Below are 26604 nucleotides of genomic sequence, written 5' to 3'. Positions count from 1 at the left end.
AATTAAGTTATGAAGTAGCAACGAAATAATTTAATAGTTCAGGTTCATCAGAATACAAGGAACTATATTAAGGTTGAGAATCTTTGTCCTAAAATATGGAACAGAAATGTGGCTGTTTGAAATGGTAGGAGATTTAGGAAGAGGGCATTTTTCTTTAAGTTTTTCCATGGATTGGTAGATACCTGGAGGCTGGGATACAAGTGAGCATGAAGGCCAGAGTAAGTGCGGATGCCTGCAGTAGCATCTTTGTCTTCCCTGTGGGGAAGCCAGTGAAGTCTGTTGCACACCAGCTGTTTTCTTACTGAATTCAAACCCCTCTTTTTTCCTGATAGGTAGTCTGAAGTGATTAAGGTTTACATCATAACAAAGATTTTGTATTTGAAGTCACTTATTGAAATAACTCATGACTGATGTCTCCTCAGACAGCCAACATCTCTTTTTTTGAATAGTTTTCCATTTTGGAAATTTTAAATCATTTGTGGTCTCAGAACTCTGAACATCCTGTGTGTGTGTGGGGGGGGTTTGACAAGATATAGCATTTTAGTCCTTGATGACCTATACAACTCATTTATGTGCAGCAGACTGACCTTGAACTCCTAGCTATTCTCCTGCCTCTGGCACATGAGTGCTGGAATTATAAGCACTCACTACTATGACCAGCTTAGCCGTTTTTCTAAATCCCCTTTTATAGCTAAATGAAGTTCCACAGTAAATAAATTGATTTCAATTTGTAAATTAAGAAAAAGTCAATTTTTCTCAATTTTCATTTGTGTTAACATTCTTCTCCAAAATCATTAAATAGAACATGTAAATTGGTTGGATTTTTTGTTTGTTCGTTTTGTTTCCTTGTTTTTGTTGTTGTTTTTGTTTTGTTTTGTTTTTCACTTTTCAGTTAACTTCACATACCCCGAACTGCTTCTACCATATGTATTCAGTAATTATTTTATTATGTATGTAATTCTCATATTTTCTACGTTACAATTTATCTAGCCTAATAACTATAAAATGATAGACACATGTGCTGTCTATCATTGTATTTCTCAATTACTCTCTTATCAGGAACTGGGGACAGAGGACTGCTTAGTCCTTGAGACACAATTAAATAGGAAAAGCATCTGTAAGCATACAGAACTAATTTGACCACTGAGATGATAAAATCACACCTTGCTTTCTAGCCAGCCATGTCTTATTTTCTAAGTTGCTGTTACAGGGGACAGATAGAGTTCTGGTCCTCTCAGTATCATTTCCATGTCTGTTAAAGAACTTTCATGAACAGAAGGCTAGTTTTACTTCCGGTAACCTAGAGAGGTCATGTAGTAGGAGAATGGATTAAAATCGATCCATTTTCCGATTCTGGCTTAAATGGCCTTTTTACAATACAGTGTCAGACAAGTTCCTTTGCTTTCCCAAACTGGCTTCTTCAATTGTTGAATACGATGTGCAGCCATGCGCAGGGCTACCATGACAATTGAGGTGTCTGTTGTGCATGAAATATGTGAGTGGGTGTTCGTGTTTTATTGGTTTCATTTGTAAAACCTTCATTAGTTTTCTGTGTGTTTGTAAGCAATTCTGTAAAACACAGTACACAGGTAGACTTCAGAGGACAACTCTGTGGAGTTGGTTCTGTCCTTCTACCTTTACGTAGATTCTGAGGATCCAGCGTCAAGTGTCACGCATTGCAGCAAATGCCTTTACCAGCTCAGACTCCTTTCTCCATCCACACTTACATTTTGAATTATAAGATTGGGCATCAAAAATTAACATTTGAACTCTTAAGCCAAATGTGCTACCTTATTAGATTTTTTTTATAATCTATATGATTGCTAATTTCTTGGTGACTTTCATATCCTATATAAATACATAAAGAGCAGTACACATGGTACTAGATAATCTGCATCCTAGCTTGGAATTTTCCACACTGGCAACTAGAGAACATAGAGTGCCAACTGTTTTCTTCAAGGAGACCAATATATGCTGCAAAATATAATTCCAATAAAAAAACCTCTTATTTCAAGGTAATTTTATTTAATGCTATGCTATAGTTGAAGCAATAAAAGATCTATGCATAATACAAAAGGCTATGTAGTCACCACTCTTTTATCTTCTTACTTTTGTTAAAAGGGAAACTGAAAATCAAATAAATCATTCATTCAAATAAATCATTTATAAATCAAAATTGAACAGCCCAGAGTGTGCCAGACAGTGTAAGTACTTGGTAAATAAAACATAAAGGCAACTTAAATAGTATCCTTATAAATTTGACATTAGTGTCCCAAGTTCTGTTTCCTGAGAGCTACGTATCAAGTAGAAACCTCAACCTCAAGCATAGAATCCAAGTCTATGCAAAATGAAAACAAGAGTTTTCTTAAAGGATTCCAGATCTTAAGGGATGGGGATCTGTCACGCCCACCTCATCCGGCAAGGAAGACGCAACACGGTCGGATCCTTGTCAACAGCCTTTACTGCAGGACACCTTCATTTTACTGATACGGGGACCTCGAGCGGCAAAAGCGCTCACCTTATATACACAAGAGTATGCTAATAATCCTTCATGGATTGGCGGGGCACGGGTCACCCCACTATCACCCCACTGTCACCCCACTACTTGTCCTCTAGGGATTGGCGGAGAATGAATCACCTCACTAGCATGGTACCGCCCCCTCATTAGCATATTACCAGCCAACTGACACCAGGTGCAAAACCCGCACATGCGCAGTACTATTGTTCACCACAGGAGGGCACCGGATCATACAGCTGCCCTGACGATGGGACAAGCCTGCGCATGCGCAGTAAGTTGTTTACATTCAGACCGGGCTGGCTGTCGGCGTCATCTTTGTTTTGCCGCTCCGCTCCCTACATCTCCCCCTTGTTTGTTTAATAAAATGACTGGTCTAGATCTGGGTGTCACGTCAATCTTGTCATTGCTCCTGTCTTAGGTCATTCCTGATGATGACTCGGCCTTACCCATCGCTGGGTTACCCTATCGCCACCGGGCCCCGTGTCTTGGGTTGGTCCGAGCTCGAGGAAAGTTGCCCGTCCTTGGATACAATGACTCCACATGACTGTGACAAAAATGATCTAGGGCAAACTCTTGATTTTTCAAAGAGGCCAGCCATATATTGGGAGAAGCACCATGTTCTATGGCGGTCATAGCCTGGTAAACAACCGCTTTTTATCTGGCATGTTCCCTTTTTAAACGGCCAATAAGCCAGAGACATACTCCGCATCCCAGGAGAACAATAGCTCCCTAGGCAAACATGCCCGCCCACTCCTTAACAAGGGAGAAAGCATTGGTAATCCATGAGGTAAAGTCTTCAACTGTGATGGGGTCCAGCCTAGTGCTGTTGAGGACAGCAATCTGCATCAGCAATTGTCTTGATAGTTGCTCTGCTTTCATGGACCAGTTTCCTTTCAGATAATTCGAGATTTCTTTGCTCCGTTGAGAATGCTGAGAAAAGTTAGCTCGAAAAGGAGTAATGCATAAACCTCTAAGGGAGGAAACGAAAGACAGCTGTGTCATATGATACAGTGCTTCAATTTGTTCTTGAACTAAATCTATCCTTTGATTGGCTAGTAGAAGGCCAGATGCCAAATGGGTATTAAATTCTTCTTGTATCTCTAGCGTCACTGCAGTTCTTTCTACAATCTGATTGACAGTCTCAGCCGTCTGTATTTGATTGGTCATAGCGATTGCAGCTGTGGTAGCTGCGGCAGCAGACAGCACAATGGCTGAAATTATGACTGCCGTAATTCCAAAATCTCTTTCGGTTCTCAGCAAATTAAGAATAGGAAAGCTATCTGGGTTTGCCTCCACTGGGATTGGCACAAAGGAAGGAATCTTAACCATCACTGCGGTGTCATTGGTGCCATCCCAGCATTCAGCTAAATAGCAGACTACATCAGAGCTATTACAATTTAAAACACCATTGCTGACATTAGTGCTTATCAGAAAGAAAAAAGGTGATCTAACACATACTGAAGTACTAGTGGCAATATTATTTGCCAAGAGGTTATTATATTGAATATTGGTTCCATTACCTCAGAAGCTGTGAAGCTCCTGGTATCTTTAGGATCGGCTAGTATAAACATTTAGCCAGCCCCCTGGGGAGCTTGCCCAGCCAACTTAGGCTTCTAGCTACAGATGCAGGCTCCAAAAGCCAATTGAAACTTTTTATTTATTTGTTCATTTCTTGAAAGGAGTTAAAGCTACATCAATGGGTGAATCAACCAGCATTTAAAAATTTAACCTTTTCTTTTAAACATGAAACATAAAACATTCAAGCAACGTGAAGCAAAACCCAGACGTAAATTGACATACATGGACAGCTTGGTGCACCAAGGACAGACAATAGACACAGAGGAAAAGAACTGGATGGTGTTCCACCAAAGGGACCCAGACATCCTACCTAAAGAACCCAGAACCAGAAATAAGCACTTCTCCAATAAGAGCCAGCAAGGAGGCAAGACGTCTCCCACCTCCTTCTGTTCCCAGGAGAGCTCCAAAAAGTTTAAGCTCAAAGTATCTGTGGAGAGTTCATCTTTTGCCAAAGTATCTGTGGAGAGTTCGGGAGGACTGTTTTTCTCAACCCCATTCTCTCTCTTGTCTAGGGTGTAAACTGTCTCTAGTCAGGGTCCAAAGACTAAAAGCATCTATGAGAATCGACTTTGCTTCTCTAGATTTTAACATTACTCTAAAAGAACACAAACACAAAAACATTTTACCATTATTACCTTGTACCCTTTTGACCACTACCACTACCCCAAATCTGTATCTTTGCACATGGTTTCAATTTCTGTGATCCTTCTGAATTCTGCTTACTGCGGCCTTTAAAATCTGTATCCACCACCTGAGTTCCCATTCGAGGGGTCAATATGAGTCTGGTGGTGGAACTGAGGTCAAGTCCTGAGCTTCGTTTTGTTGCTCTGCGGGCGGCCCGGGACCCGATGGTTCTACCTTTAGTTTCACTTTCTCTAAGCTATCGGTGATGCTTTCTAGATTGTCTGACATTTCTAAGGTCAAGGCTTTTAAAGAAGAATATATCTTATTTGTTTCCTGGTCCTGATTATCCTCTTTTTTTATCTCTGCCTTCTCTCTGTTCCTTTTATCTCCTTTTCTTTTCTTTTTTTCTTTCGAGACCTTTTCTCCCTCCGACATACTTTCTTGTTGCTCTGCAAGGACCCTCTGACCTGTCCTAACCGCTCTAACGGCTTCCCACACAAAGAAAAATATAAACAAAATTACAAGCCCTACCCACAAAGGATCCATTAGAAACAACATTGCCGTAGTTCCCAAACCTTTCTGCCTCTATACCAAGGCTTTCAACTTCACAAACCTCTCGGCCTCTATACCAAGGCTTTAATCATCTCTGCTTACCTCCAGAGAATCTTATCTTCCCTTATCCGGGAATTTTCTGACGTCGCCATCCTGAATCTGAAGACTTCTGGATCCACGAGAATATTCTCGGGTCCCCGTACAGGGCCACCACTTGTAGCGCCCACCTCGTCCGGCAAGGAAGATGCAACACAGTTGGATTCTTCTCAACAGCCTTTACTGCAGGACACCTTCATTGTTGACATGGGGACCTCGAGCGGCAAAAGCGTATGCTAATAATCCTTCAGGGATTGGCGGGGCACGGGTCACCCCACTATCACCCCACTGTCACCCCACTACTTGTCCTCCAGGGATTGGCGGAGAATGAATCACCTCACTAGCATGGTACCGCCCCCTCATTAGCATATTACCAGCCAACTGATACCAGGTGCAAAACCCGCGCATGCGCAGTACTATTGTTCATCACAGTAGGACGCCGGATCATACAGCTGCCCTGACAAGGGGACAAGCCTGCGCATGCGCAGTAAGTTGTTTACATTCAGACGGGGCTGGCTGTCCGCACCATCTTTGTTTTTCCGAGCCGCTCCCTACAGGGATCATTGAAACTTCGGTGGGCCTGGAGTACTAGAATGGAGATTGAAGTATATGGATACAAAATCACAGAAGTGGTTTGATGAATTAGTTGTTAAGTCAAAACACAGCGTGATGCCTTGCTCATACCTTGTCTTTACTTGTGACTATGAATTCTGTCATCCTGACCCTGTACAACCACCACAAGTTTTCTACCAAAGTCCCAAGTATATGTCACTCCTGTCATCCTTGCCCTCAAGGGTGGCTGGGGTTTTCAGGTTCTAGAAGTGACAGAGGTTGCTGACAAATTTCATTAAGAGAACAAGTCCTCAGTCATTGAAACGAATAAACAGTCTTACAATTAAGGCCGCTTAATTAATGAAAAGTAAACACGACTCTATGTGACTGACACAGAATAAGGGAATGTTCTGCATTGTGTAAAAGTTATGGTCTAGTTCTTCCTCCCAGACCCATGCTCCCAGAAATAAGACTTGGACTCAAAATAGGTTTACAAATGCCTTGGGATATATACGTACATTCTTCTCTGACTAGATCTAACTTAAATTATCCCATTTGGTTTAACCTAGATTCTGCCACATGTCTGGTTACCTGTCCTCAGATAACATGCATCCATCTCCTTACATTTTCAAGGACAGTTTCCTACCCAACTCCTGCTCTATCCCAGAATTCTTTCTCTGTCCCGGATGTCCCACCTCTATTTCCTGCCTAATCCAGAGGCTATAGGCTTTTTATTTGACAGGTGATGCATCCGTACAATATGCAAGATATTCTCTCTAAAGTGTTGGCCCATGGTGGCTCCATGTTTACCTGGGAAGAACTTCCAATCAACTATCCCAAATCTTATTGAATCTCTCAACACAGATGGGTTTTTATGAACATTCAACATGGATCAGTTTCTTCTAGTTAGAAGGAAGCCTTTGGCAAGCTGGTAACATTGAATAGGTTATGTTTAGTTACACAAAGAGGAGGGGCAGATTGAAGAATAGACTAAGGAAGAAGCAGAAGCAGTTAGGAGGTTTGTTAGATTGTGGTGAGTTCTAGAGCAGAGGGTCATTATGGGATGTGAAGGGAAGGGGACTGTTGGGGAGTCTCTTCTGTAGAGACACACAGGGCCTGTTGTGTGATTCAGGAGTTGAAGTTCAAGGCAGTGGGTATGGGGAGATAGTCTCCTGTGGGAGTTTCTGGAACACTCATGAGATTATAAGCAGCTCCTCCACCATTTAGGAGCATTGTGGGAACACTAGTTATTAGCAATAGTTTCTGTGAACAAAAGTGGTAATGCAGGGAACTATTGATCAGAACACACGTACTTAAGAAAGTATACTTATTCCTGAAGCACTTGAGCCACATAGCAGAATTGGTTAAATATAATGCGAGGCTGAAGCACTGGAGTCTGATCAAGTACCCAGAAAGACCACAGTGTGTGTGTGAGTAGTGCCTTTTAGGGTGAGGTAAGGATGGGGGAGAGGAGGCGGTCACTCAAGAGGTAGCTCAGTCGGTAAAGCACTTAAAATGCACGCATGGGTAACTGAGTTCAAGACTCTCGGCCCAGATTTAAAATCTGGATACAAAGGCATGAGCTTGTACTCTCAGAATTGAGTAGGTAGAGACAGATGTGCCCCTTGAATTCTTTCGTTTCCCACTTAGTATGGCCTAAGCCAATGAGAAATCCCCCAAGGTTGGCCTCTGCCCTCTAAACCTACATGCAGGTCTGTGCGCACAAATGTTCTCTCTGTCTCTGTCTCTTTTTCTACCTCTCTCTTTAATACACGCAAAGAGGGAGAAGAGAATATAAGAGAACCAAATCGATAGATGTAAGTGAAATAACATCTCCATCCTACACGGACAGTCCCACATATTTACCCAAGCCCAAGCTTAGACACTCTCCTATGTGTCTTTTCTACATTCAGCTCTCTAAATAAAAAATGCATACTGAGTAAATTATGAATAAATGAGATTTATTTGAGTCCTGCTGTGGACACAGAGAAGGCAAAGGTGGAAAGGCTACATCTGTCGAAGGCCATTTTGCCCCATCATGACTTGGCAAAAGGACAGGTGAGCTAACAAAAGACAAAAAGTACATAAAGCTGAATCCCTATCTCATGAGTTCAAAGCCTCATGAAATTCAAATGTGAGATCACCTTTGAATTATGTGGCCAAAGTTTCATGAGCATGCTTCTCCTTCTCTGACTAGGATCAAGCAAGCCAGTGTGGAGCCCGACTGAGGGATCCAAAAGAAGGGTGGTGACGATGTCTTTTGCAGCACCACACTATATAATCTTTCTTTATGTCCATGTCATGCATGCACTCTACCTCCAGAATAAAAGAAAGGGAGCACTAAGAAATGTTAGGATACTAATGGAAGAAATCCAGGCTTTAGGTCTATAATCATCTCGGTGGTATGAAAAATTAGTTATTTGAATATGGAAGTTAAGAGTTCCTATGACTTAGAAGGAGGATGATTGAATCTACAGTATGTGAGCTTCATAGCTACCATGAACCGTTGTTGCCAGACCCTTAAGAGAACCACTTAACTTTGGGAATCATATATCTATGCAGCTTAGTATATAGAGCTCAACCTCTGAGTTGTGACCTCTTTGGATCGCATAGTAGGTCTTCTGCATATCAGATATTTACATTATGATTCATAACAAGCAAAATTACAATTGTTAAGTAATTTTACGGTTGGGAGTCACCACACCTGAGGAACTGTATTAAAGGGAGGTACCAACATATAACAAGGACATGTGCTCCACTATGTTCATAGCAGCCTTATTTATAATAGCCAGAAGCTGGAAAGAACCCAGATGTCCTTCAATAGAGGAGTGAATACAGATAATATGGTATTAACACAATGGAGTCCTACTCATTAAAAACAATGATTTCATGAAATTCACAGGCAAATGTATGGAACTGGAAAATATCATCCTGAGTGAGGTAACCAGTCACAAAAAACATACATGGTTTGTATTCATCCATGATACAACTCACAGACCATATGAAGCTCAAGAAGAAGGAAGACCCAAGTGTGGATGCCTCAGTTCTTCTTCAAAGGGGGAACAAAATATTCACAGGAGGTAGAGGTACTTAGGAGGAAAAGAGGAGGGGGAGGGGATAAGGGAGTCATGATCAGGTAGGAGAGGAGACTGGAGTGATAAACAGAGGGTCAGAAAATTGAACAGAGGTGTGTAACAATGGGGGATGGGAACTGGGGTAGCTACCAGCAGGTCCAAGATGCCAGGAAAGCAAGAGGCTCTCAGGACCCAATGGGGATAAGATTAGCTGAAATGCCCCAAAAGGGGAGGGGGAAACTGTAGAGACCATATCCAGAGGTTAGGCAAGGCCATCCATTGGGGGATAGGACCACTCACTCATCTCCAAATTTTTAATCCAGAATTGCTCCTGTCTAAAGGAAATTCAGGGATGAAGTATGTAACACAGACTGAAGGAAAAGCCATCCAGAGATTACCCCACCTGGGGAGCCATCCCATATACAGACACCAAACCCAGACACTTTTGCAGATGCCAAGAAGTGCCTGATATAGCTGAGAGGCTGTGCCAGAACCTGACAAATACAGAGGTGGATGCTCACAGCCAACCATTTGACTGAGTATTGGGTTCCCAATGGAGGAGTTAGAGAAAGGATTGAAGGAGCTGAAGGGGTTTGCAACCCCATAAGAATAACAATACGAGAAATTGAAGAAGACCTCAGAAGATGGAAAGATCTCCCATGCTCATGGATTGGCAGGATTAATATAGTAAAAATGGCCATTTTACCAAAAGCAATCTACAGATTCAATGCAATCCCCATCAAAATACCAATCCAATTCTTCAAAGAGTTAGACAGAACAATTTGCAAATTCATCTGGAATAACAAAAAACCCAGGATAGCTAAATCTATCCTCAACAATAAAAGGACTTCAGGGGGAATCACTATCCCTGAACTCAAGCAGTATTACAGAGCAATAGTGATAAAAACTGCCTGGTATTGGTACAGAGACAGACAGATAGACCAATGGAATAGAATTGAAGACCCAGAAATGAACCCACACACCTACGGTCACTTGATTTTTGACAAAGGAGCCAAAACCATCCAATGGAAAAAAGATAGCATTTTCAGCAAATGGTGCTGGTTCAACTGGAGGGCAACATGTAGAAGAATGCAGATCGATCCATGCTTATCACCCTGTACAAAGCTTAAGTCCAAGTGCATCAAGAACCTCCACATCAAACCAGACACACTCAAACTAATAGAAGAAAAACTAGGGAAGCATCTGGAACACATGGGCACTGGAAAAAATTTCCTGAACAAAACACCAATGGCTTATGCTCTAAGATCAAGAATCGACAAATGGGATCTCATAAAACTGCAAAGCTTCTGTAAGGCAAAGGACACTGTGGTTAGGACAAAACGGCAACCAACAGATTGGGAAAAGATCTTTACCAATCCTACAACAGATAGAGGCCTTATATCCAAAATATACAAAGAACTCAAGAAGTTAGACCGCAGGGAAACAAATAACCCTATTAAAAAATGGGGTTCAGAGCTAAACAAAGAATTCACAGCTGAGGAATGCCGAATGGCCGAGAAACACCTAAAGAAATGTTCAACATCTTTAGTCATAAGGGAAATGCAAATCAAAACAACCCTGAGATTTCACCTCACACCAGTGCGATTGGATAAGATCAAAAACTCAGGTGACAGCAGATGCTGGCGAGGATGTGGAGAAAGAGGAACACTCCTCCATTGTTGGTGGGATTGCAGACTGGTACAACCATTCTGGAAATCAGTCTGGAGGTTCCTCAGAAAATTGGACATTGAACTGCCTGAGGATCCAGCTATACCTCTCTTGGGCATATACCCAAAAGATGCCTCAACATATAAAAGAGACACGTGCTCCACTATGTTCATCGCAGCCTTATTTATAATAGCCAGAAAATGGAAAGAACCCAGATGCCCTTCAACAGAGGAATGGATACAGAAAATGTGGTACATCTACACAATGGAATATTACTCAGCTATCAAAAACAACGAGTTTATGAAATTCGTAGGCAAATGGTTGGAACTGGAAAATATCATCCTGAGTGAGCTAACCCAATCACAGAAAGACATACATGGTATGCACTCATTGATAAGTGGCTATTAGCCCAAATGCTTGAATTACCCTAGATCCCTAGAACAAACGAAACTCAAGACGGTTGATCAAAATGTGAATGCTTCACTCCTTCTTTAAATGAGGAAAAAGAATAACCTTGGCAGGGAAGGGAGAGGCAAAGATTAAAACAGAGACTGAAGGAACACCCATTCAGAGCCTGCCCCACATTTGGCCCATACATATACAGCCACCCTATTAGACAAGATGGATGAAGCAAAGAAGTGCAGACTGACAGGAGCCGGATGTAGATCGCTCCTGAGAGACACAGCCAGAATACAGCAAATACAGAGGCGAATGCCAGCAGCAAACCACTGAACTGAGAATAGGTCCCCCGTTGAAGGAATCAGAGAAAGAACTGGAAGAGCTTGAAGGGGCTCGAGACCCCAAAAGTACAACAATGCCAAGCAACCAGAGCTTCCAGGGACTAAGCCACTACCTAAAGACTATACATGGACTGACCCTGGACTCTGACCCCATAGGTAGCAATGAATATCCTAGTAAGAGCACCAGTGGAAGGGGAAGCCCTGGGTCCTGCTAAGACTGAACCCCCAGTGAACTAGTCTATGGGGGGAGGGCGGCAATGGGGGGAGAGTTGGGAGGGGAACACCCATAAGGAAGGGGAGGGGGAGGGGGATGTTTGCCCGGAAACCGGGAAAGGGAATAACACTCGAAATGTATATAAGAAATACTCAAGTTAATAAAAAAAAAAAAGAATAACAATACCAATCAACCAGACCCCACAGAGCTCCCAGGGACTAAAGCACTAACCAAAGAGTACACATGGAGTGACCCATAGCTCCAGTATGTATAGCAGAGGATGGCCTCATTGGCCATCAATGGGAGGAGAGGCCATTGGTCCTGCGAAGGCTCAATATTCTAGTGTAGGGGAATGCCAGGGAGGGGAGGTGGGAGTGGAGCACCCTCATAGAAGCTGGGGAAGGGGGATGGGATAGGGGGTTTCTGGAGGGAGAACTGGGAAAAGGGATGACACTTGAAGGTTGGCTCCATCAACAAGGTTGATCATCTGTGACTCCAGGGTGCTCCACAGGAAGCAGCTTATTCAGGGCTAGAGAATAAGGAATGCAAGACAGAGGTATAAATAATTTTTATCCTAAATCATAGATCAATACACGGGCTCTACATAGATGATTTTTACATACTTATTAACAATTTTTTAAAAATCTTAGAACATACTTAATTTTCATATGTGTTTAATTGGATATAAATTGATGCGGATCTATCCATGGCTTATATTGATATAAATAGATTTTTTTGTTGTTGTTGTTTAGTTTCTGGTAGACACTATGTTTAGAATTAAACATGGAAAAATATTTTCTTTGTCCTGGAATTCCAGCTGCCTTTTCTGAAGAGATCATAAGCCCTTCTTGCGTGTTACAAGTTTTGTTTACCGAGAATTGTCGTCATGAGGGCAATATAAATGGATTCGGGACAAATGGACTGAGTAAGTTTGAAATGTGTAGCATGACACATGATGGAAAAGGTTTAATAAAAATATTTTAGGTTTTACTAAAACCCAAATATTTAGGCAATGTTCTAAGAATGACTTCCTACCCCCAAATCCACACTGTTGTGTCTATTCCACAGTTAATGACTTGTTGGTGCGATGTATGTAATGGACGTTGGTGTTCTCAAAGCATGTTGTATTCTGTGACCAAGTGGCATTTAAAGAAAAACACAAAAACAGTCAAATAAGCCAAAGGCATTCTGCTTCGCTCAGCATGTATAATGTGAAGTTCATTGTTCTATGGGAACCCACACTATTTATAGTTAGCTTGATGTGTGGGTTTGACAAGCAGCCATCTGGGGCTCCGCAAGAGGCCACTCTGAAAATTCAAACCTTCAATAAGATGAAAGTGTGTGCATGAGTATTTCATTATCCCTGGACAGAAAAAAATAGGTGTCCTCAGTCTTATGTGAAGTTCAACACTGAGACAGGCTCTGTGACTTTACAGTTCCTCGCATTCACAGAATATCCACGCTACTGAAATGCTTCGAGACATCTGGGGGTGGGGGTTGGGGGGAATCTAAACCAGGATCACATGTCCTCTCGGGCTTCTGACTGTGGCATTCATCTGACATAATAGAGGCTCAGAAACACAGTGTGCCTTCGCTCTGCAGGAGTTACAAAGCTGTTCAGTGTAGGAAAGCAGCCGGATCTCTCTTCCCCCAGCCAGCAAATGAAAAACACCTGACACTTGCGAACTGTTAGTACATGATTTGAATGCCATTAGGGGCTGCTCCTACACGGTTCCTATTACAGCTGCCGAGTGTGTAACCCAGGAATAGCACTCACGTTGTGTTTGCTTTAGAAAACGCCGTTGATCCCTCCAGGCGCTCTGTTCCCAAGTACTCCCACATGAGGCATAGAGTCGGGGAAAAGAGAAGCAAACAGATCTGTCTTACAGAGAGATTATTCTATAAGGAAATATTTTTCCAGGCTGGAGAAATGGGCCGTACACCTCCCACTCGGCTGTAACTTGTAAAAGACAGCTTAGGAGATATTTTATGGACACATCAAAACTATTTGTGCAATGTGCCGGGCTCAAATTCCAGGAAACTACCTCCATGTGCCTGAGAGTTTTAATAATGTTTGACCTAGGCTTTTTGTGGGGGAGGGTTGTAATAGAAGTGCTTTCCTTTAGGAAAACTTGCTTAGGGTTTTCTGAACTACTTCTGTACTCATAAAACTCAGGGATAATCTTTCTGAGCATTATAAAGTCCTTGCTTTTCTTGGATTTTCCTTCAGTGTCGTTTCAACATTTTAATTTTCTTCCTTTATCCCTTTTTCCCAAGAAACTATCTTAACTTCTTTTCTCTATATATACAATTTAGTCTGGGTGAACATTGTGTTTTTCTTTTTAGGAGTAGCTAAGCTGATGACTGAACTTGCTCTTGAATAAAAGAATGCATCATAGAAATTATAGGTCTTCATGCTTAAGTGACAGGCACTTTACCGACTACGCCATTTCTTAGGCTGGCAATTATGGTCCTCTTATGTGGATTTTCATATGGTTTACTAAGTGGGACACAAAAGGATAATATCATTAGTGAAGGAATGAAATTAAGTGTGAAATATGTCACACCTGTCAAATGGTTGCAAGGAAGGGTGGTGAGAATTACTCTGAGAAAATTGGAATACTTTGTAAATAAGCAATACTAAATTCCGGTGTTGAAAGGAAGAAAGCCCGACCCTCAATAAACTTATATATAAACAAAACATTTAATGATTGCAAAATAATCACTGAAAAGATCTATTGAGGACCTTCTATAAACGGGATCTGGTGCTGGATGCTGGAGTTAGAACAGATATGAAAAGGAGCGAGATCCCTGGGCTAAGAGTGCCTACCTGGGAGTATACCGGGCAAGCAACAGTCACTTCCTCTGAAGAGTAGGATTGAAGAGGGAAGGAAGACAGACATAGGTGCCTAGAAGTCAGTAGAAGCATATGATTTTGTAGGCAGTAACAGGGGATGATTTCTGAAAGAGAATGTTTAGCTGGCACCAGGCAGATGAATGAGAGAGAGAACAAGAAAGAGCGAGAGAGAAAGAGAGAGATTTCTTGGGGTTTCTATTGCTGCAATAAAACACCATGACCAAAAGCAACTTGGAGAAGAAAGGGTTTACAGTCCTGTGTCACAATTCTTCATTGAAGAAAGTCAGGACGGAGAACTGCAGGCAGGAGCTGATGCAGAGTCGATGAAGGGATGCTGGTTTTTAGCTTGCTCCCCCTGGCTTGTTCAGCTTGCTTTCTTATAGAACCAAGGACTACTTGTCCAGGAGTGGCACCACTCCTGAGCGAGCTGAGGCCTCCCATATCAATAATTAACAAAGAAAATGTCTCACAGTTATGCCCATAGGACAATTTGACAGAAACGTTTTCCCCCCCCCCGTTGAGGTTCCCTCTTCCCAAGTTGTGTCAAGGTTAACAAAAATCTAGCCAACACAATGGGTTTACTAGACATAAAAATACACGAGATGGTCTGTATAGATGAGAGAGAACCTGGCATTTCAAATCCACTAGGAGAAAAAAGTGTAATGTGGTTATTCTAGCCACATGAAAATTGACATCTGGAAGATTCAAACTTCATCCAATGGGAGACAGGGAAGTGGGGAGGGAAGGCAGTGTATTGATGCTGCTCCTTTCCTCTCTAAATAACGATAAACACACTAACATTTATCAGATGCTCACTGTCTACCAGACACCACTGAAACCACTCTGAACCTCAGCGTATTTAATCTTCAAAGGATCTTAAACTCTTAATGCATGTAAAACAAATTTAAGTAGCTTGCCTAGGGTAGCACTTCTGTGATGGAGCCAGGCTTCGAACTGAGATCTGTTCTGGGCTTTGCAACAACCTACTAATGGCTACGAAATCATCTAAGTAAGTGATAGATTTTGTCTTGTTACCCCACACACACACACGCACGCATACACACACACACACACACACACACACACACACACACATTCTAAAGTCCACAATTCCAGTTTCAGTGGTGCCTCAAGTGTGTTGTAAAACACAGCTGGGAACTGACTTTTACCTATAATTATTGGCCTCTTACCAGTGTTTAAAGACACATCGCATGGATCAGCACTTTGAACTTTCTTTGGTTTTTGCCAACAGTGTGCCATTACTTTCCTAAAGATCTCTGCTTCCCCTTTATTTAGATCCTGTAGTGGTCTATAATTACTTGAAACTAAAATTCTCAATGGACTGATTTCCATAAATTACAAATATGTCATGCATTGTGTTACTAGGCAAAAGGTCAGCAAGCCAATTTGTTACACCAGTAGCACATTTACTGGGGCTTGGACAATGATCCTTTTGTTGAAAGCCTTTTTTTTTTAACACATTAGCCCAGATTTTCATGGAAATACAGATTTGTGTGAAACAACGTTTAAACCACTTGCTCCTTGTAATATGAAATAGTCCACATTGGGTAGGCAGTCATAAATTGGTATTTTGCTTATAATGCATGTGTTTTTAATTTGATTTCCTACGTCAGAGGAGAAATGCATGGTACTTTGCAGGATCCTCAATACATCAATTCCAAATTAATTCTGCTGTCAATATAAAAACCAATTCTACAGTATTAAATTATAGATTTGCTTAAAAGAAGTCTAATAGCTTAGCTTTATCTTAAAATAATGAAATATTACACATTATACAACTTACAGATTATTAGGTTAGAGTCTCTCAGTACCTCGAGTGGTCCTTGGCAATCAATTAAAACTGAATCTAATCAATAGAGTTTAAGCAGCAGGAGCGATGTTAGTAAGTTTCGAAAGGGAACCTATGTGTTTTCTGGCAGCCGCTTGGTTGAAACAATATCAAATACATGGCTATGAAATTAGTCCTGCTGCCATTCTGAACTCAGACTTTTTTCTGGTCCTTCCCTTCGATGTTCTTTTCCTGTTTTGAAAATCACAACACCTTCTATTTCTATAAATATCATCACACTTTTCCCTTCCTCCTGGGTGTGAAACCCACACTGATCTCTGGCATCCTATCTTCTCTGCTGTCCCCACTGCTGTCCCCACTGTAGAGCCATATTCTGTTTGTCCATTATCAGCCCCATCTCCATCCTCCCCAATGCCCCAGTGAGCCCCAAGCAGGACTTCACTTCCTTTTACTTTGGTCACTACCTTGATTTTCCCAACGTCCTTCCATAATACCACCAGTGTCATCAAATGTTTCAGAGACAGGATAATTTATATCATGGCCACCATCCCAAACATTCTGTTCTCTGTTGTCTGGCGTCCCAGGCCCCAAGGCATGCAGTTCAGACTGCGTCATCCTCAGACCACTGGGCCAAATTTACCTTCCGCCCTTGCTTCTCATGGTTTTTGAGCTTGCTCACAGCCCTCAAATCACACCTTGCCCTTTTGTGGTTTCCCTTATTTCTGACATTGCTAGTTCCACGTTTGCCCGGCTAAATCCCTTCTCTTCTTCATAGCTCAGAGTACATTTCCACCTTGTACTTTTGCATAGCAATGATCACATGACCGGTAACTGACTGCCACCTGTCTACACCTTTCATTATCGCTATAAGTATGTGGCTAATGTCGTAGGTACTTTCCTGAGAATATCCTTAGTATTTATTTTAAGATCTCTACATTTAATAAATGACACACAGAGAGAGGTTCACAACTTTCAAAGATTCCTAAGGTCAAACAACTAGCTCTGACAGACCACAATAAAACTTAGAAACAAGAAATAAAATTAATTTCTTCCTATATACAATAAAGACCTTGATCTTATAAAACCTTCCAAATCTTCTGAAACAGGATTGGAATTCACCACACACACACACACACACACACACACACACACACACACACACACACACACACACACACACATTTGCAACAAGGTAATAGGTAGGTAGATGGACAGAAGGACAGATATTCAGATAGACAGAGAAAGAGAGATAGATGGTAGGTAATTCTTATAATTAAATTTACACTGTTTTGGTTGGACATGGATTTTAGAAATATTATGACTCCTAGAAGTCAATTATTCCCACATTTAATAGCTAATGCTTCTTTCATATTTCTAGAAAGTCTCCCTGAATGGCAACTGCCTTGTGCTGCCTGTGAAGAAATAGCTCTGAAACTTGAAATGGACGCAGAACCACCAACATAAGATATTGATTTGTTCGAACACTTAGTTAATTCTGTCGTTTGTGATTGAACTTTCAGTTCAATGGCTAGATATTTAATGTAAAGAGACTCACAGTCGGTGGGTAAGTGTGAGCAACATATGTTGTATGAAATTCTGAAAATACTATATTTAAAAAGAGGCACATGGCGATCCTGGAAAATAGAGCTGCTCATAGTTTGGGTGCATTTAGAGCCATGTTGAAGTGTAAGTGACGTTCAGAAGAACATTCCATGGTATGCTGACCGTACCGTGCTGACGTGAGGATAAAGGGCAGTAGCCTATTGAAGCGCAGGGAATCGGACGTAGCTGTGAGGTAGGGATGCGTGAGTGTAACAAACAGCTTGAGAAGCCACTTAAGTCACCTTTTTATTTCTCTTCCAAAAGGAAGTGTGTGTGTGTGTGTGTGTGTGTGTGTGTGTGTGTGTGTGTGTCTTTCAGTCATTCTTTTTCTTCCTGTACTCCTCTCTGCTAATTAAAATTCTAATCACTCTGGCAGCTAGAGGTAGAGGGGAAAAATCATTCTTCCATACTGGAGAAGAGAATTTCAAGGTGCTTTAGCTACCAGGAAAAAAAAGCCCACAGAAATTAGACAGAAGAACCTGGTTGTCACATACGTGCTAATGAATTGCATTTTCCCCATCTATCTAAAAATATGAAACTTAGCAAATAAAAACACTTATATTCGTCACATGTTTAATTCTAAGGACATGAAATTTAAGTAAGAACACATTTTACTCTCCTACAGTGAAGCTTTTCTAAATTTTTCTAATCAAAACAAAACAAAAACAAACAAAAAAACCCGACCTTTTATGGTTCCATATTCCCCAGGGCTGTGAGTTTTGGGCACTCCCTTATCCCAGGTCTCTGTCTCATCCTGGAGATGGTCCCTACCTCCCCACCCCATCAGTTACAGATTTCCATTTATTCTCATGGCCATCTGGCCATTCCTCCTGTCCTTCCCCACATGTGATCTTGAACGTCTCCCATTCTCCTCTCCATTCCCTCTCCCTCTCTGTTCCCTCCGTCCATTTGCCTCATGACTTTTATTCCCCCTTCTAAGTGATATTCAAACATCCTTGCTTCTGTCTTTCTTCTTGTTTAGCTTCTTTGTGTTTGTGAAGTGTAGCATGGGCATTTTGTATTTTTGTGGCTAATTTCCACTTATAAGTGAGTATATATCTACTATGCCTTTTAGGACTGGGTTACCTCACTCAGGATGATATTCTCAAGTTCCATCCATTTGCCTGTAAAATTTATGATGTCTTTGTTTTTAGTAGCTGAATACTATTCCATTGTGTAGATGTAAGACATTTTCTTTATTCATTCTTCAGTTGACAGACATGTGGGTTGTTCCCAGTTTCTGGCTATTACTTATAAAGCTGCTATGAGGAAGTGCACAGTATTTGAAAAAAGAAAGGCTGAAATGCCTCATTTACCACTATTTCCTTTCTTGAAAGGTAGAACTTGTTTTCCCAACTCAAGTGTATTTCATTCATTTGTTTGCTCATTTTCACATTGCCTTTTAAGGCAAAATTCAAACTATAAATTGGCAACAATCACCACTGATGGTTTTGCTGTAGTCAGGCAAGAACCCCAATAGTGCGATAGGGACATCAACCCACCCACAAAACTTTTGACCTGGAATTTATCTTGTCTACAAAAAATGAAGGCATGGGAAATGGAGCAGAGACGGAAGGGATGGCCAGCCAGTAACTCGCCCAACTTGAGACCCATCCCATGCTCAAGCACCAATCATCTCTGCCACTATTAATGATACTCCGTTATGGTTGTAGGCAGGAGTCTGGCATGGCTGCTCTCTGGAAGGCTCGCCCTGACTCAGCAGCTGACTCAGACAGATGGATGTCCACTGCCAAACAGTGAATGAAGCTTGGGTCCTCTTATGGAAGAATAAGAGGAAGAATTTCAGGCCCTGAAGGAGATAGGAACTCCACAGGAAGAACAATAGAGTAAACGACCCTTGGGGCTCCCAGAGACTAAACTGAAGAACATGCACGGGCTGGACTTAGGCCTCCCTGCACATATGTAGCAGATCTGCAACTTGACCTTCATGTGAGTCCCAAACAACTGGAGCTAGGGGTCGGGGGCACCTGTACTTGGGATATGTTCTTCTAGTTGGATGCCTTACCTGGCCTCAGTGGGAGAGAAAGCACTTAGCCTCATAGACACTTGATGTGCCAGGGTTGGGGGATACCCAGAGGGGCCCCACCTGCTCAGAAGAGAAGGGGAGGAAGGATGGGGAGAATTGTGGGAAGGGGTAACCAGGAAGGGGACAGTGAGCTGCATATAAAGTGAATAAGTAAAAAAAGATTAGTTAATTAAAAATTAATTAACTAAATAAAAACCCACATTCAGTGATGATTATAACGTACAGATTCATTATTTTTGTTTTATATACTCATTCATTTTCTACTCCAATATCTACTGTAGTTCTCCACAAAAGTTAACCGTTCAATGGATTTCTTTAATAAAACAGTCTATGATCTTTACTTTTTTTTGAGTGTTGGCTCACTTTATAACCTAAGGAAGTAATAAATCACTCCGTATGTAAGATTTTAACGATATATCTATATCTAAGAACTGAGTCATGTGTGTCTAAGACTTCCAGTGGTTGTTGTGTACAGCACTATCTGCTGATAATCCTATAATGCATTGGAATGAAATAAATGAAATAGTTAACTCAGCAGATCTGCTTCTTAAACTTGTGAAGTCACTCAGGACCACAGACAATAATTTATTATTGTGCTTACTACACAATGATTTTGAAGATGTGGAACTTCAAAGTCAAGAGGTAAATAGACACTTAATAGGTAGGGATTCCTAGGTGGTTGAAAATGTATGGATGGGGTTGGGGATTTAGCAAGCGCAAGGCCCTGGGTTCAGTCCCCAGCTCCGAAAAAAAAGAAAAGAAAAAAATGTATGGAGCTCTTTAAATTTCTCTGGATAGTTTTGTGCATGAAAGCCCAATGTATTTTTATATATAATTTTATAAGTTTAATTTTATATTATGGTACTTAGAGTTTAGGATTCTTAGCAAAATGCCTGGGCTATCATAAATAAACCCAAATAACATCTGAGCCTATTTTCCTCCTCTGTAACGTGGAGGCAATGATTGATGAGTGCTCTCAAATGGTCGCTATGGGTGGTAGTATCTAGTATGATATATAGTAAATGTATGTTACTGTATACAATATAATGTAGTAGAGCAAATATTATCTATTAGTATCAAACATTATATTCTCTCTGAGCAATTGTCATCAACTATAAGAATTTATGCTCTATACTTGTATAGCTCAAAGCTGTACACTAAAACTGAAAGATATAAAGGTGAGAAGGCAGAGAAATTGACCTCAAGAGTCATTTAACTTACAGATTGAACACAGATAATAACTAGTATGAGAGGCACTCACCAACCATGGAAGTAACTTCCATATTTAAAAAAATCAAGTATTCGTGTCACCATCTTATCTTCAGAAATATTCTAAGAGTTAATTGTATGTAATATTACCCAGGGGTCCGACATGACCATGGCCCTTAAGTCATCTCTGTAAGTGTAACAAACAACGTATAATCAAACAATTGAAATATTTACAGATGTTTCATTATGGTTGCTGCTCATCAATAAAGGATTATCTCAGCGTTGGGCTAATACATCAATGGACTATCCTGGAAAGACAGAACTTCACATTTTGTCGTCTGCCTTGGTGTCAGCTCAAAGTGTGAACAGCAAAGTATCTGGAATCACATTGGTGGCTCAGTAAATTATCACTGATACCAAGTCTTGGGCTGAAAGACGGCTTTGCTAAAGTTCTCAAACTTATTAAGAATGGTAAAAATTTATTTTATGTTGGTTTCAAATATACTTTTAGCTAATATAAACATGGAAATATGATTATTCACACTTATAACTACTAATAAATTGTATAAAAGATAAAAGTAAAGAATCTTACCAGAATGATAAACATTTTGTCTTAGCTGTTTATGAATCTAGTACTATGTCCAGAGTAATGAACACTGATGGATACTATGAGTTGGCTCAAAGACAAGGGCTTTGACCTTAGTTCTATTATCTGGTTCTTTTATGACCTTGGGAAATCCTTTTAATATGCTGAGTCTAAGTTTTCAACTGACAGCGGGACATATATAAAAGCATAATCTGTAAAAACTAAGTTTTATTTCCAGCTGTTTTCCTTTTGTTCTTTCTCCCATGTGTCACTGATTGTTTGCCCAGTTGTATTTCTAACTCTGTGCATTAATTCATCTATCTACTGCAATGGAAATATTCACTGGTATGCTTACAAAGATAATGTCAAGATTGTACATGTTGTAATACCTTCTCTTCAAGTAGATATGGGCCAGGGACAGTTTTCTCACATGGTATGTATTGAAAAGGACTACAATAAGTGATGATTAACCTGGTGAGCATTATTGTTTTCAGTGGATAAGATTACTACTTACCATTCCTACTATGATAGGAAATAGAGCTCTGCCTTCCCTCTGTAGTCCAGATCTTAGCAGTTATTTCCAAGCTGAATTATAGCAAAATAAAGTTGATCTTTTGATATCTGAGTGGAAACTATAAATTTGGAGTCATTCATATTCATATTGTCAATGATGATAAATTATTAATATGAAACAAGCTGTTCTGTTTCCATCATAATCTCAACTAGAAACATTGTATATATGTGTGTATGTTTGTATGTTTGTATATATAATGCATGATGTATATGTATAACATAATTATATATTTATATATTAGTAATTTTTGTTCTTTAGCCAGAGTATAGTTTTTATCCATTCCACACAAAATATTCTATAGCAAAAATGTATGTAAGTTATTTAGTAAGTTCAGGCATTTAGCACGTTTCAATCATTTTAAATGTAAACGCTAGCTTAAATCCACTAGTTATTTTTCTCCTTCAAATCACAGCAAATCTCTAAGCAGACATTTTTAGACTTGACAGGTGTTTTGAATTTGTTCTACCCATTTGTCTTCATTATCACTACCCAACTCCCTGCCAATTACATAATACATTCTCTTTAGTACCATCGTCAATGCCAATGGTGTCCAGGCCCACTAAAACTTATATTGGAACGAAAAGGAAATTATGGCTGAAATTGTCTTCTGAAGTGAAATAAGGGAGGGATTCGGGGAATGGTCGAGATGAAGAACTGTAAATAAAGATAGCAAAAGGACGATTCTAGAACAATGATCAGAGAAAACCATTATTCGATATCCTGAAAGCACTGTGGAAATCCACCTCTTATGCACACATCCCATCCTACATTGAACATCTATACTCAGGTAAGAGCCAGATTCTACTGCAGTTGATCTCCCTGAGGGGCCCAGGACAAGTGCTGAGCAACGGGACTCCCAGCGAGGCCTAAAGTCAGGACTCCCAGCGAGGCCTAAAGTCAGGACTCCCAGTGAGGCCTAAAGTCAGGACTCCCATCGAGGCTTAAAGTCAGGACTCCCAGCGAGGCCTAAAGTCAGGACTCCCAGCGAGGCCTAAAGTCAGGACTCCCAGCGAGGCCTAAAGTCAGGTCTCCCATCGAGGCCTAAAGTCCTAGAACGGAAGGTGAGCAAGAGAAAGAAACCCGATTCTAGTTAAAGCCCAACAGACTCAGTTTTCCCATTGAGAGGAAAATTTTCCCATTTTGGGGAAAATTTGGTGGTTCTGCTTGCTTTAGAACTCCCAATCTTACAGTTGAGTGTAACAATCAAATCACACAACTATAAATGCTTGCAGACAGCTGTCATGATCATAGTAAAGGAATGTGTAGGAAGTAAACGACATTAGAGAAGTTCTATACCACATGCCTATGCTCATCCACCTTACATGCTCATCCACCTTACATGCTCAGCCACCTTACATGCTCATCCACCTTACATGCTCATCCACCTTACATGCTCATCCACCTTACATGCTCAGCCACCTTACATGCTCAGCCACCTTACATTTCTTTCGTGAGTGTGAACTTGTTGTATATTAAGGTATTTGTAAGAAATCAGCAGCACAGAAGATAAACTCCAAAGTAAATAATGGTACAAAATTACTTCTCAGCAAACATCTAATTCAAGAAACCAATCCACTCAAAAATTCTAAGTAAATATGAGGGAGATATGACATTCAAAGATAAATAGAAGAAGTTACACATAGAAAAGGAAATCAATAAATAGGAAGATGTCTAGAAAACAAACATATGATGGAAATGATCATTCAGTAATATTACACGAAGAAGTTTAATACCACAAAAGTTAATAATGAAGAAAATGAAGTCAAGGGAAATTCCAAACACTGAGATGATAAAAATGTAAACCACAAGTGCTGGCATCCCTGAAATATTAATTCTAGATGGAAAACAAAACCTAGTAAGCTAAGAGGAGATATAATTAAAGGTGGAAAAATGAGTATTTATCCAAGACAAAGAAACTCATGAGCCTGTAATTAAAAAGCCCTAACTGAGTGGGTTAGCACAATTCACAACAGCACAAAGTTTAACATGTTCTGGGGCCTTTTAGAATTTCATGGATATGTGCTAAATCCTTTTATAAATGTAAGAACAAGAAGTGGAATTTACACCCAAGAAGGATTTATGGTGATTTCACATGTTTCTTATATAACATTTTATGTGGGGAATAAAAAGAATTATTTCAGGATAATTTTAATGCATACATTTTCTGTCTCTATCCAATGTGAATTATTTCCCTGACTCTAACACTGTATAGTTTAGTTTCATTGTTTTAGAGCTGAATTTAGATTCTGATTTTCTAGTTCCTTACAGTGTGCTATGGTTTGAATCTAAAAATATGAAAGCTAACAGTCTTCTTGGGTCAGTGTTAGGCATGTGACCTCCATGGGCTAGTATGTGTTTTTTTTTTTTTTTTTTCTAGTTTCCCTAAATACAGGACAGCCTTTAAAAGTTAATTCTCTAAAGAGTCTCGCCCACCTGTTCTTGAAATGTTAAATGCTCAGTCATATTTTCCTTGCCCAAGGTGCCTGTGACTTCCGCAGTCATTCTGGAGTTTCCCCGAGCTCCTGCGCGCGTCACTGTGTTGCCGCTTCCAATCTGAGGTTCTCACTAGGCCATCTCTGAGCACTGAGCCATGTGAATCGGAAATCAATCTGTCAGCATCCCACGGAAAGGTCAAAAATTGCAAGCAGATGCCAGTGTTACCTTTCCATATCATGCTGTGGGGGAGGGTCAGGCAAGCAGGGTATCTCCGTTATTTAGAGTGTGCCTGTTTCTTCATTGGTTGATTGGTCAGTTGCTATGGAACCCTTCTCAAGATTCCACACAGCTTGTCTTTATTTGTAGGTTTTTACTTGATTGAGTGAGAGAAAGAGCTGTAAGCTTTCCACACTGACCTTCAGGCAGACCCCTTGAAAGTGACTCTTAGCTTTATATTTAAATCTAACACTAAATTGGGAAATTAAGATAAAAGTCTCCTTTGGACATCCAAAGATTAGTAAATCTCTCATGCATAAATCTCCTGAAAAACATGAAAAGATGCCACAAAAAGTTAATAACAGCTTGGTTAAGAGAAGTCAAAAAATATTGAATTTTAAATCATAAAACCTGAACATCTTTAATAATATTGGTAAGTAAAGAAAATTATTAGTTTGGGATGAAAAATCCAAGATAATTCTGGTATAATGGTTGGTTCAAAAAAACAAAACTCAGGAAAATATAAAGAAATGATAACCTGTTGCACCCTTTATTATTCTATGGAAAGTAAAAAATAAAATTACTGTCAAGTATTGATAGCACATCAAACTTTATTCATCTAGAAGACCTTTTCCGTCGGATTACATGTCTTAAATTATGTAGGACGTATCCTAATAAAAACCTGGAACACCAACCAACAAAATATTAATGAATTACAGATACACTTACAGATGGAGAAGGATACAGATGGGGTGATCGTTATAGTTAGTAAGAGGATGTGTTTAAGCCTCCCCAGACAATAATTGTGTAGTGATCACCACATTCTACTGTGCCAATATCTGCCTAGCGATTTCACTCTTACAAAATAACATGTGAGGTTCTACGTAAAGAGAGATGTTTTCTATTTTGTAATGCAAAAAAAAGAATCTTGAGTGTTCATAAAGCAAATCATTATAAATTTAATAAGTGCATATTATGAAGTATCATGCATCCGTTCAACAAACAAGGCTGATCTGTAAAGAAGCAACTTTCATATACATTAAAAGCAGAAATGAAAAAGAAACATATTATGATACGTTATATAAGTAATAAGATAATATATATTTATAAATGTCTATTTTTTAATCTTCATGAACAAGTACACATGTTTCTGCTTTATCAGAGTACACTTAATATTTGTGATATTAAATAAGTGAATGCATGCTTAACTAAGTAAAGTTTGAAATAATCAAATATCTAGGTATGGAGAGAATTCACATCGCTCATTAATACGGCTGCAAGAAGCTTTGTGTGTGTGCATTTTGTGTTTTGTTGGTATGTTGGTATTTTCTTAACTCTGTGTGTGTGTGTGTGTGTGTGTGTGTGTGTGTGTGTGTGTGTGTGTAAATGTGTATGACATGCAGAATATTTGCAGGGCAGAGAGCGACCTCGAGTCAGGCTGTCTTCCACCTAGTCTAAAGCTGTTTCTTGCTACCAGGCTACCTGGTCTGCAAACATCCAGGGACGTTTTATGTGTGTCTTCCATATTCCTGTAAGAGCAGTGGTAATACAGATGTGTATGCTACCATGCCCAGCTTTTATCTGGGTTCCGAGGATCCAAACACAGGCGCTCATGCTTATATTACAACTGTGTTATCCCTGGTCATCTCCG

The sequence above is a fragment of the Rattus norvegicus genome, chromosome 18, assembly GCF_036323735.1.
Source record: "Rattus norvegicus strain BN/NHsdMcwi chromosome 18, GRCr8, whole genome shotgun sequence".
In the NCBI taxonomy this organism is placed as follows: domain Eukaryota; kingdom Metazoa; phylum Chordata; class Mammalia; order Rodentia; family Muridae; genus Rattus; species Rattus norvegicus.
The sequence above is the reverse complement of the archived record's forward strand: the minus strand, read 5'-3'. Positions refer to the sequence as shown.